Source organism: Macaca fascicularis, chromosome 4 (assembly GCF_037993035.2).
Source record: "Macaca fascicularis isolate 582-1 chromosome 4, T2T-MFA8v1.1".
Taxonomy (NCBI): domain Eukaryota; kingdom Metazoa; phylum Chordata; class Mammalia; order Primates; family Cercopithecidae; genus Macaca; species Macaca fascicularis.
In genome coordinates this window covers 27119199-27132500 of record NC_088378.1, presented here as the reverse complement: position 1 = coordinate 27132500, position 13302 = coordinate 27119199, and positions in this window count along the sequence as shown.

Here is a 13302-nt window from a genome sequence, read left to right as displayed (position 1 = left end):
TGTAGAATGCACTGGCAGGGACCAACTATTACAGGGCAGATGTTAGAGAAACCCTGAGATTTCCTAGGCCTAGAGAAATGTCAATAATTCCAGATCTGACCCCTTAAGAGACCTAAGATGCTATCATGAGTTAAATTGTTTCCTCTCCAAAAAACAGACGCATTGGAGTCCTTACCCCCAGTATCTCAGAGTGTAACCTTATTTGGAGATAGAGACTTTACAGAGCTAACCAACTGAAATAAAATCACTGGGCATACCCTAATTTAATATGACTGGTGTCCTTATGAAATGGAGAATTTGGACACAAAAACAGAAATATACCGAGAGAAGATAATGTGAGGACATGCACACACAGAATGTCACTATCTAAAGGTCAAGGAGAGAAGGCTGGGAGAGATCTTCTCCTCACGGCCCCCAGAAGGAACCAGCTATGAAGGCACTTCGATTTCAAACTTCCAGCCTCCAAAATCGTGAGAAATAAATTTATGTTGCTTAAGCTATACAGCCTATGATAGTTTGTTATGGCAGCCCTCGTAAACTAACACAGATGGGGAAAAAGTTTCTCACCTTGAAAAGTTCATCTTATATTTGCAAATCATGTATTATAAAGAAAACACTTACCTGCCAAATCTCATTTTGAGACACTGTATACATTTATATAAACACATGATTATTTTGATGATCAATGATCACTTATCAGACTGTGTATGTTTGCTTTACTCAGTGTAATTTGATAATCAATATCCTGCATTTTTTGGTTTATCTTTATCCTGCGTTTTCTCTTCATGGCAGTTATCAGCATTCAACTTAGGCTTATAGTTTGCTTTTCCTTCACGGGAATACAAGCTTCTTGAGAACAGGATTTTTTTTTTTTTTTTTCCTAACTAATATCTAGAACAGGGACCAGTACTCAGTATATGTTAAATGAATAAGTATATTTAAGATTGAACCACTAGTCTCCGAATATTGGTCCATTACTATTAAATCAGAATCACATCAAAGCTCATCAATATACTGCAACTTTTTTTTAGTGTTGCTACAGACATGATCAGGCTGACTGTAAAATCAATAAATAAAAATAGAATTCTCTTGAAAAGAACATAATGCTTATGATAACAATAATGACAAATCTAAGTCACAGCAAGGATTTTTAATTGCTCATGTTTTAATTTTTGGTAATAGAATTTGCAAGCATTGCCATCCCCTCAGATATTTCTCCTTTACTCTAACAATGAGTGTGTTTGTGTTAAGTATTATTCAATGTCTACAGTGTTTTTAAAAATATTTTTAAATTTTACGTTAAGTTCTGGGATACATGTGCTGAACATGCAAGTTTGTTACATAAGTGTACATGTGGCGTGGTGGTTTGCTGCATCTATCAAGCCATCATCCAGGTTTTAAGTTCCGCATGCTCTAGGTATTCATCCTAATGCTCTTCCTCTCCTTGCCCCATAACCCCCGACAGGCTCCAGTGTCTGATGTTACCCTCCCTGTGTCCAGGTGCTCTCATTGTTCAGCTCCCACCATGAGGGAGAATATGTGGTGTTTGGTTTTCTGTTCCTGTGATATTTTGTGGAGAATGATGGTTTCCAGCTCCATCCATATCCTGTCAAAGGACATGAACTCATTCTTTTTTATGGCTGCATAGTAGTCCACGGTGTATATGTGCCACATTTTCTTTATTCAGCCAATTGTTCATGGGCAATTGGGTTGGTTCCAAGTCTTTGCTGTTGTAAATAGTGCTGCAATAAACATATGTATGCATGTGTCTTTATAGTAGAATGATTTATAATCCTTTGCGTATATACCCGGTAATTGGATTGCTGGGTTAAATAGTATTTCTGGTTCTAGATCCTTGAGGAACCACCACACTGTCTTCCACAATGGTTGAACTAATTTACACTCCCACTAACAGTTTAAAACTGTTCTTGTTTCTTCATATCCTCTCCAGCATCTGCAGTTTCCAGACCTTTTAATGATCGCCATTCTAACTGCTGTGAGATGGTATCTCACTGTGGTTATGGTTCGCATTTCTCTAATGATCAGTGACGATGAGCTTTTTTCATATGTTTGTTACCCACATAAATGTCTTCTTTTAAGAAGTGTCTGTTCCATCTCCTTTGCCCAGTTTTTTATTTTTATTTTTATTTTTTGGAAAGTTGTTTAAGTTCCTTGTAGATTCTGCATATCACCGTTTTGTCAGATGGATAGATTGCAAACATTTTCTCCCGTTCTGTGGGTTGCCTGTTCACTCTGATGATAGTTTCTTTTGCTGAGCAGAAGCTCTTTAGTTTAATTAGATCCCATTTGTCAATTTTGGCTTTTTTTAAAATTGCTTTTGGTATTTTAGTCATGAAGTCTTCACTAATGCCTGTGTCTTGAATGGTATTGCTTAGGTTTTCTTCTAGAGTTTTTATGATTTTACGTTTTATGTTTAAGTCTTTAATCCATCTTGAGTTAATTTTTGTACAAGGTATAAGGAACGGGTCCAGTTTCTGTTTTCTGCATATGGCTAGCCAGTTTTCCCAGCATCATTTATTAAACAGGGAATCATTTTTCCATTGCTTTTGTCAGGTTTGTCAATGATCAGGTGGTTGTAGATATGTGATCTTATTTCTGAGGCCTCTGCTCTGATCCATTGGTCTATATATTTGTTTTGGTACCAGTACCATGCTGTTTTGGTTACTGTAATCTTGTATATAAATTGAAATCAGGTAGCATGCTGCCTCCAGTTTTATTCTTTTTGCTTAGAATTGTCTTAGCTATACAGGCTCTTTTTTGGTTCCATATGAAATTTAAAGTAGTTTTTTCTAATTCTATGAAGAAAGTCAATGGTAACTTGATGGGAATAGCATTGAATATATAAATTACTTTGGGCAATATGGCCATTTTCATGATATTGATTCTTTCTATCCATGAGCATGGAATGTTTTTCCATTTGTTTGTGTCCTCTCTTATATTTCCTTCAGCAGTGGTTTGTAGTTCTCCTTGAAGAAGTCCTTCACATCCATTGTAAGTTGTATTCCTAGGTATTTTATTTTCTTTGTAGCAATTGTGAATGGGAGTTCACTCATGATTTGGCTCTCTGCTTGTCTATTATTGGTGTATAGGAATGCTTGTGATTTTGCACATTGATTTTGTATCCTGAGGCTTTGTTGAAGTTGTTTATCAGTATAAGGAGTTTTGGGGTTGAGATGGTGGGGTTTTCTGAATATACAATCTTGTCGTCTGCAAAGAGAGAACTTGACTTCCTCTCTTTCTATTTTAATATTGTTTTTGTCTTTCTCTTGCCTGATTGCCCTGACCAGAACTTCCAATACTTTGTTGAACAGGAGTGGTGAGAGAGGGCACCCTTGTCTTGTGCCAGTTTTCAAAGGGAATGCTTCCAGTTTTTTTCCCTTTTGCAAAGGGAATGCTTCCAGTATGATATTCGCTATGGGTTTGTCATAAATAGCTCTCATTGTTTTGAGATATGTTCCATCAATACCTAGTTTATTAAGCGTTTTTAGCATGAAGGGGAGTTGAATTTTATTCAAGGCCTTTTCTGCATCTATTGAGATAATAATGTGGATTTTATCATTGGTCTGTTTATGTGATGGATTACATTTATTGATATGTGTATGTTGAACCAAACTTGCATCCCAGGGATGAAGCCAACTTGGTCATTGTGGATATAATTTTTGATGTGCCAATGGATTTGTTTTGCCGGTATTTTATTGAAGATTTTTGCATCAATGTTCATCAGGGATATTGGCCTGAATTTTTTTTTTTTTTTTTTCTTATGTGTCTGCCAGGTTTTGGTATCAGGATGATGTTGGCCTTATAAGATGAGTTAGGGTGGAGTCTGTCTTTTTTTTGTTGTTGTTTGAAATAGTTTCAGAAGAAATGGTACCAGCTCCTATTTGGACTACTGGTAGAATTCCACTGTGAATCTGTCTGGTCCAGAGCTTTTTTTGGTTGGTAGGCTATTAATTACTGCCTCAATTTCAGAACTTGTTTTGGTCTGTTCAGGGACTCGACTTCTTCCTTGTTTAGTCTTGGGAGGGTGGATGTGTCCCGCAATTTATTCATTTCTTCTAGATTTTATTTGTTTACAGGTATTTATAGTATTCTCTGGTGATAGTTTGTGTTTCTGTGGGATCAGTGGTGATATCCCCTTTATACTTTTTTTATTGTGTCTATTTGATTCTTCTCTCTTTTATTTTCTTTCTTTTCTTTTTCTTTTTCTTTTTTTTTTTTTTTTTTTTTGAGATGGAGTCTCACTCTGTCACCCAGGCTGGTGTGCAGCGGCCTGATCTCAGCTCACTGCAAGCTCCGCCTCCCAGGTTTACACCATTCTCCTGCCTCAGCCTCCCGAGTAGCTGGGAGCCCACCACCATGCCTGGCTAATTTTTTGTATTTTTAGTGGACATGGGGTTTCACCGTGTTAGCCAGGACGGTCTTGATCTCCTGACCTCATGATCCACCCACGTTGGCCTCCCAAAGTGCTGGGATTACAGGCGTGAGCCACCACACCTGGCCCTCTCTTTTCATCTTTCTTTGCTTAGCTAGCGGTCAATCTATTTTGTTAATCTTTAAAAAAAAAATGCTTCCAGATTTTTTTTTTTTTTTAAGAGTTTTTCATGCCTCTCTCTCCTTTGGTTCCACTCTGGGGTTAGTTATTTCTTGTCTTCTGCTAGTTTTGAATTTGTTTGCTTTTTTTCTCTAGTTCTTTTAATTGTGATGTTAGAGTGTCAATTTTATCTTTCCCGCTTTCTAATGTGGACACTTAGTGCTATAAACTTCCCTCCTAACACTGCTTTAGCTGTGCCACAGAGATTCTGGTACGTTGTCTCTTTATTCTCATTTGGTTTCAAAGAACTTCATTATTTCTGCCTTTATTTTGTAATTCAATCAGTAATCCATTTAGGAGCAGGTTGTTCAGTTTCCATGTAGTTAGGTGGTGTTGAGTGAGTTTCTTAATCCTGAGTTTTAATTTGATTGCTTTGTGTCAGAAAGACTGTTATGATTTCTGTTCTTTTGCATTTGCTGAGGAGTGTTTTGCTTCCAGTTATGTGGTCAATTTTGGAATAACTCATATGTGGTACTGAGAAGAATATGTATTTTGTTGATTTGGGGTGGAGAGTTCTGTAACTATTAGGTCTACTTGGTCCAGAGCTGAGTTCATGTCCTGAATATCCTTGTTAATTTTCTGTCTCGTTGATCTGTTAATATTGGCAGTGGGATGTTAAAGTCGCCTACTATTATTGTGTGGGAGTCTAAGTCTCTTTGTAGGTCTCTAAGAACTTGCTTTATAAATCTGGGTGCTCCTGTATTGGGTGCATATATATTTAGGATCGTTAGTTCTTCTTGTTGCATTGATCCCTTTACCATTATGTAATGCCCTTCTTTGTCTTATTTGATCTTTGTTCATTTCAAGTCTGTTTTATCAGAGTCTAGGATTACAACCCCTGCTTTTTCTTTTCTTTTCTTTTCTTTTTTTTTTGCTTTCAATTTGCTTGGTAAATATTCCTCCATCCCTTTATTTTGAGTCTATGTGTGTCATTGCATGTAAGATGAGTCTCCTGAATATAGCACACTGATGGGTCTTGAGTCTTTTTGCCAGTCTGTGTCTTTTAATTGGGGCATTTAGCCCACTTACATTTAAGGTTAATATTGTTATATGTGAATTTGATCCTGTCATTATGATGCTAGCTGGTTATTTTGCACATTAGTTGATGAAGTTTCTTCATCGTGTCGATGGTCTTTACATTTTGGCATGTTTTTGCAGTGGCTGGTACTGGTTTGTCCTTTCCATATTTAGTGCTTCCTTCAGGAGCTCTTGTAAGGCAGGCCTAGTGGTGACAAAGTCCCTCAGCATTTGCTTGTCTGTAAAGGATTTTATTTCTCCACTTACAAAGCTTAGTTTGGCTGGATATGTAATTCGGGGTTGAATATTGTTTTCTTTAAGAATGTTGAATATTGGCTCTCGCTCTCTTCTGGCTTGTATGGTTTTTTCAGAGAGATCCACTGTTACTCTGTTAGTCTGATGGGCTTCCTTTTGTGGGTAACCAGACCTTTCTCTCCTGTTGTGCTTACCACTTTTTCCTTCACTTCAACCTTAGTGAATCAGATGATTATGTGTCTTGGGGTTGCTCTTCTTAAGGAGTATCTTTGTGGTGTTCTCTGTATTTCCTGAATTTGAATATTGACCTGTCTTGCTAAATTGGGGAAATTCTCCTGGATAATATCCTGAATTGTGTTTGCCAACTTGGTCCCATTCGCCCCATCACCTTCAGGTACCCCAGTCAAATGTAAGTTTGATTTCTTCACATAGTCCTATATTTCTTGTAGGCTTTGTTCATTCATTTTCATTCTTTTTTCTCTTGTCTTCACACCTTACTTCAGTAAGTTAACCTTCAATCTCTGATATCCTTTCTTCTGCTTGGTCAATTCCGGCTATTGATAATTGTGTATGCTTCACGAAGTTCTTGTGCTGTGTTTTTCAACTCCATCACGTCATTTATTTTCTTCTCTAAACTAGTTATTCTAGTTAGTAGTTTCTGTAATTTTTTGTCAAGGTTCTTAGCTTCTTTGCATTGGTTTAGATCATTCTCCTTTAGCTCAGAGGAGCTTGTTATTATCTACCTTCTGAAGCCTACTTCTGTCAATTTGTAAATTTATTCCCTGTCCAGTTTTGTGCATTTGCTAGAGAGGAGTTGCGATCATTTGGAGAAGAGACATTCTGGTTTTTGGAATTTTCAGCATTTTTGTGCTTTTTTTTTCCTTATCTTTGTGGATTTATCTACCTTGGATTTTTGTGGCTGAAGACCTTTGGATGGAGTTTCTGTGTGGGGGTACTTTTTGTTGATATTGATGTTATTGCTTTCTGTTTGTCAGTTTTTCTTCTAACAGTCAGGCCTCTCTTCTGCAGATCGGCTTCAGTTTGCTGGAGGTCCACTCCAGACCCTATTTACCTGGTTATCACCAGTGGAGACCACAGAACTTAGCCTGCTTATTTCTCTGGAAGATCCATCCCAGATGGGCACTGGCCTGTTGCAGCTCTCCTGTATGAGGCATCTGTCAACCCCTGTTGGGAGGTCTCTCCCAGTCAGGAGGCACGGGGGTCAGGGACCCAATTGAGGAGGCAGTCTGTCCTTTAGCGGAGCTCAAGCTCTGTGGTGGGAGAACCCTCCTTGTCAGGATCTGCTGCTGTCTTCAGAGGAGGCTGGTAGTAACATTTAAGTCCGCTGAAGCTGCGCCCACAGCTGCCCCTTTCCTGAGGTGTACTGTCTCAGAGATATGGGAGTTTTATTTATAAGCCCCTAACTGGGGCTGCTGCCTTTCTTTCAGGGATGCTCTGCCCAGTGAAGAGGAATCTAGAGAGGCATTCTGGCCACAGTTGCTTTGCCGGACTGTGTTGAGTTCTGCCCAGTCTGAACTTCCAGGCCTCCTTAGCGCTGTCAGGGAAATACCGCCTACTGAAGCCTCAGTAATGGCAGACACCCCGCTCCCCACCAAGCTCAGCAGCTCAGCCGTTCCAGTTCGACTTCAGACTTCTGTGCTGGCAGCAAGAATTTAAAGTCAGTGGTTCTTAGCTCACTGGGCTCTAGGGGAGTGGGACCTGCTGAGCGAGACCACTTGGCTTCCTAGCTTCAGCCCCCTTTCCTGGGGAGTGAACAGTTTTGTCTTGCTAGGGTTCTAGGCCACTGGGGTACACAAAATAATTTCTTCAGAAAGCTCGGTGTCTGCCCAAATAACCACCCAGTTTTGTGCTTGAAACCAGGGCCCTGGTGGTGTAAACTCACGAAGGAATCTCCTGGTCTGTGGATTGCAAAGACCCTGGGAAAAGCATAGTACCTGGGCGAGATAACACAATCCCTCACTGCTTCCCTTAACTGGGAAAGGGAGGCCCTTCCCTCCTTGCACTTTCAGGGTGAGGCGACGCCCACCCTGCTTCTGCTCGCCATCCATGGGCTGCACCCAATGCCTAACCAGTCCCAATGAGAAGAAAAGGATACTTCAGTTGGAAATGCAGAAATCACCAGCCTTCTGTGTTGGTCTCGCTGGGAGCTACAGACTGGAGCTGTTCCTATTCAGCCATCTTGCTGGATCCCCTACCTGTGTCTACATTGTTCTATCCATGAAAATGTTATTCATAATTGAATGTTGTATTTTACTATAATAGTATAATATCACCCAATTTTTTCCTGCTTTGTTTTATTTGTATCTGTTGCTAATTCTTCCCCTATCTTCCAGCAGCCTCTCAGTACAATTTTCAACAATGTCAGTCACACTAGGCCATCCATATGTTGCCATTTTTTCTTGGACATAACCTACCTGGAGACATCTACTCTCCTATCTGCTGCCCAGTTGCCATCTTGGGACATCCTTAGCTTTATCTTGGAATTCTCTCTGCTTTTCCTCTAGGTTGGATTCCCTGGATTATTTCTCTCTTGTTTTTTTTTTTTTTTTCTTTCTTCATTTATTTTCCAATTTTGCTGAAATATATGCCCCAATAATTATTTCAGATCATAAAATACTATCACAGAAAAAGGTCTGCTGATGGTAGCCTCAGTGCGCACGTCCTTTGAGTCAGACTGCCCCAAGCTGAACTGTTTGCCCTCCATGTCTGATACGCAGGTTATCACCCTGAGCTTTCCTTTTGTGTTATTCCAGGGATTCGATTTGCCACTCTGCTTTTTCAGTTCTCTGGTTCTTGTATTTTGGGGCCCACTTTCTCTTAGTGTATTAGCTTATTTTGTTGGAGTATATCTCTTGGTACCTCTATTGGCAAAGGGTTCATGAGAGATACTCCTTGAAACTTGTATGTCTGAAAATATTTTGAGGAGAAAGTGCTCAACACCAGTATCTTTAAGTATTTCCTCCAGAGATAAAAATTTTTCCTGAGATTTATCCCTTGTGTGAAGTATACAGTTTTGGCTGCCAGCATTCTGGGAGTTGAGAAGAGGAAAGAGAATCACGATGCAGCAATGAGTATGTATGAGGTCATTTGATGGCCCTATTTTCAATAAGAAACCGATGGCTTTTACTGTTTCTATAGATCTCCAGGATGAAGACTTTATCCTCTGTTTAAGAAATAACATTTCATAACTGTGCTAGTGTAGGAGGGAAACACTCATCTGGAGGCAAAAACTCTGGGAGGGATTCAGGGCTCTTACACAAATATCCTTTACCTACATCATCTTTATGTGAGTGTCCTGCCTGCCCCAATTTTCAGAGATATTTGGGGCTGGTATTTTCTGAGCTTTTTGACAATTATTCAGGAAAAAAAAAATATATATATTGGTTTGCGCTTTCCCCTCGGCTTACCTAGGAACCGTCTTCTCCATTTCGTTAATTCAGCTTTTCCTCTTTTACTTGCTTTCTAGCTTCTAAGATTCTGTTGTTTGTCCTCTTCTCTTTCTATTTGTGGTTTAACATATTCCACAAAATTTCTTTAAAAGATTTATTATAATTTAGTGGGGATGTGGGACCCAAATTAGATGTGTGTGATCAGTGTGCTCATAACTTACAATATCAATTTGCTCTTAATTTCTATATTTTAAAAACTTGAATTAATGACATTGACATATTCTAACTACCTTTGGTAAAAATTATTATGTTTATGGCTGTGATTATACACTGAGAAACATCTAGCAGAAAAGTAATACTCATTTTTTCATAATGTTATATGGCCTGTGTAATGTCAAAACAACTGGATGACTAACAACATTTTATTTTCTGTCTAGATATTTTGATGTAAACTAAATGGCAGGCTTTGTCTGAGAGCTCTTTAACCTTCATGAAATACACGTAATATTATCAGCTCCTAATACTTCTTTCTTCCCATCCCCCAGAACCCTCGTGTTTTCATCTCTTTACCATTACATTTTTAATCCTTTATTTATATGAATAAATTACTGATAAGAGATTAATGTGCTACTTTAGCCACTTACATTTCCATTTAAAATAAACTTATCACAAAAGCGTAAAAAAATCTTATCAAGGATTAATGGCAGGTAGTTGTAGATATTGAAAATTTTCTTTCTGCCTCTTTAATCATGTCATATAGATCAGTCTTAATGACTGAAAATGTCTCTGTAAATATTATAGAACGTTTATATTATGAGGGATAACTCTATCTTGAAGTGATATGCTGCTCTTCGGATCTTTGAAGAATGTAAACAGTTTTGAGGAACTCCCAATATGAAAATTTCCAGAAAGCTTAGAAGAAGGGTTTGAGGTCAGATACTATGGCTTTCTTTAGTGAAGAGCTGAGTTTGATATATAGCAAGGCTCTATTTTTCACCCATTTAACTAAAAAAAAAAAATCCATGGAAACTTATGTATGAATTAGACAGTTTTTCTTTGAATGATCCAGAAAACATTGCCTGTAAGTTGAAAATAATTCAAGACAATTTGAAATCATTAGTATTATCTTTTACTTTCACTAAACATACCAAGATTGTTGGGAATGCCAACATTCTACCAACAACCAAGTTGACTCTTTTTCTGTCAGCCATCTATAACCCTTTTAAGTTGTCACCCTCCCACTAGGCTAATATGTAAAATCTAAGCTGAAATTGTATTGATTTGGCCCAGCTTTCACCTTCTGCTTATAATCATGTTTGTCCTTTAATCTAATTATAGTCATTTTTGTCTTGTATTCCTTATTTCAATTATTAACTTCCTTTGAAGTTACTTGGAGCTTACTGAAATACGTTGTTTTTACATTATCTAGCAAACTGCCTCATGTATCTTAATGTATATACCAAAAATGTGGTCAAAAGAAATGAGATTGCAGTTGCAAATTTTCAAAAATTTTCAAAATTCAGGGCAAACATTGTACGCTCTTGCTCTCTCTTATTGTTTAATTATAGAATTCCACCCACAATAATTCTGAATAGGTCATACCATTTATTTTTCCTGTTCTCATTCATTTTAGAGAAAGATGGTTCTATTAACATTGACCTGTGCCCCATTTGTCATCTGTTTTGCAATCTATTCAACTCCAGCTACATCAAAAGGATTTGCAGGCTTAATAAAGAAGACTTAGAGAGCATTTCATCTCTCAAAAGAAGAAGCCATAACCTCAGTACAGTAGAAATGTTCACACATCACAAAACAATATATCCATTGAAAAATATGGTCTCCAAGAAATATAAAAGGGTGTAGAGGTGAGCAAAATGCAGATATCTCGTTTGTACTCTTTCTTCTTTTTCTTCAGAAGAAAAAGGTTTAACAGTCTTTTATGTGGGAGAAAGTTATCATGATTCTTAAAGAGATTAGAAACATCAATTCATAAACAGCACCTGATAATATAATAGAAACTGTCAAAGTAGATTTATCTACACATCCTGCAAGTTAGCCAAACACATAAACAAGGAGAACAAATTAAATAAGCTTAATCTTCACATAGGGAATAACCAGAAGACAAAGGCCCAAAGTAACATTTTGCATAATTTAAGAAATAGATACCAGAAAGTAGTAAAGCCCATTTCATGACCACATCAGAGTAGAGTGAGACTAATATTATGGAGAAAAAAAAAAGGGGAGAGGGTCAGAGAGGTGATGGAACATAAACCAGTCACCCCAGAGAGAGAAGGTTCCACCCTAGAAGCTGATATACTGAGAACACACATGATAGAGCGAAGTGTCAGGTACTGGAGAGTTGAAAGGAAGTGATTAAAATTGTTTGGGACTAGATATGGCACCACTTAAGAAGGCACTGCCTCTGGGGGAAAGTGGTGTGAGTTAAAAAAGGAAGGCATCACTTAGAGATTGGCAGTGAAAAGCAAGAAGGAAACAGGACTGGAAGTTAAAAGACAAAAACAGAATCACAGTATCAGAAAACACACCAAACTTTTGCTGTGCATTGACACAAAGGAAATAAAAATAAAAATCTCCAGAGACTATATTATTTATGTATGAATACATTAGAAAACCTGTGTAAAATAGAAAATTTCCTAGAAAAAATACAATTTACTATTATTAAAAACAGTTATCCAAAGAAGAAATAGAGAAAAATGTCAAAGATTATCCAATAGAAAGCACAAAGATCAGATGGTTTCACAGATAAATTCATGAATACTTTCAATGATCATGAAATCCCAATGCTGCATAAATCGTTTAAAATGTTTCAAATCAGGCTGGGCACGGTGGCTCATGCCTGTAATCCCAACACTTTGGGAGGCCGAGGCGAGTGCATCACTGGAGGTCAGGAGTTCAAGACTAGCCTGACCAACATGGTGAAATCCCATCTCTACTAAAGATACAAAAAATTAACTGGGTGTGATGGCAGGCGCCTGTAATTCCAGCACTGGAATGGAGAGGGAAATAAGCAATAAAAGGGGACAAGCCCCACCAGACAATGAAACACCTAAAGCCTCTGTAATATATCTTGTAATATTGGCACATGGAAAAACAGACCAGTGGAATAGAATAAATATTCCATAAGCACATAAACCAAGTACATAATAATAGAATATGATAAAGGTAGCACTTTAACATCACTGAGTAAAAGATAAACATTTTTAATTAAATTGAGACAACTGGACAGCCATTTGTAAATGATAAAACAAGTCTCATATCTCACACTACACATAAGAAAAACTTAAAAGTATCAGTGATCTAAATGCAAAAAAAATAGAAAAATAGTAAACTAGAAAACATATTAGTGAATTCTTTCTTAATCCAGCATTAAGAACATTTAAAGAATACTCAAAACCTTGATGCACTAAAAAGATCAATAAATTCAGCCATATAATAGTAAAAAATACAATATTTTGCATAGAAAATTATCAAAAGCAAACTCAAAAAATCAAATGTACAGAAAATACTGGTAACACATATCACGAATGTAGTACTCTCTCACTAGCATGTAAAAACTCTTATAAAAATTATTTTCAAAGTATGAAAGCTGATAGAAAATGAGCAAAAGGTATGAACAGAAGTTTAAAGTAAAATATAGACCAATGACCTTTAAACATATGAAAGCTTGCTCAAGTTCTCTCATAATAATGGCAAATGTCTGCACAATCTGATATATTGTATTTCTGATATTGGTAATTTTTTACTTCTGCTACTTTTTTTTCTCTTTTTTCTAGTATTTTAAGGTTGAAACTTAGATTATTGATTTGCATAATTTTTCCTTTTTAATGTAGGCATTTGATGCTCTACATTTGCCTTGAATAACTCTTTTTTCTGTATCTTGTATTTTTTGATATGGTGTTTTTATTTTTCATCAGTTGCAAATATTTTATCATTTCCTCATAAACTTCCTTTTTGACCAAGATTATTTAAAAGTTAAACTTCTAAATG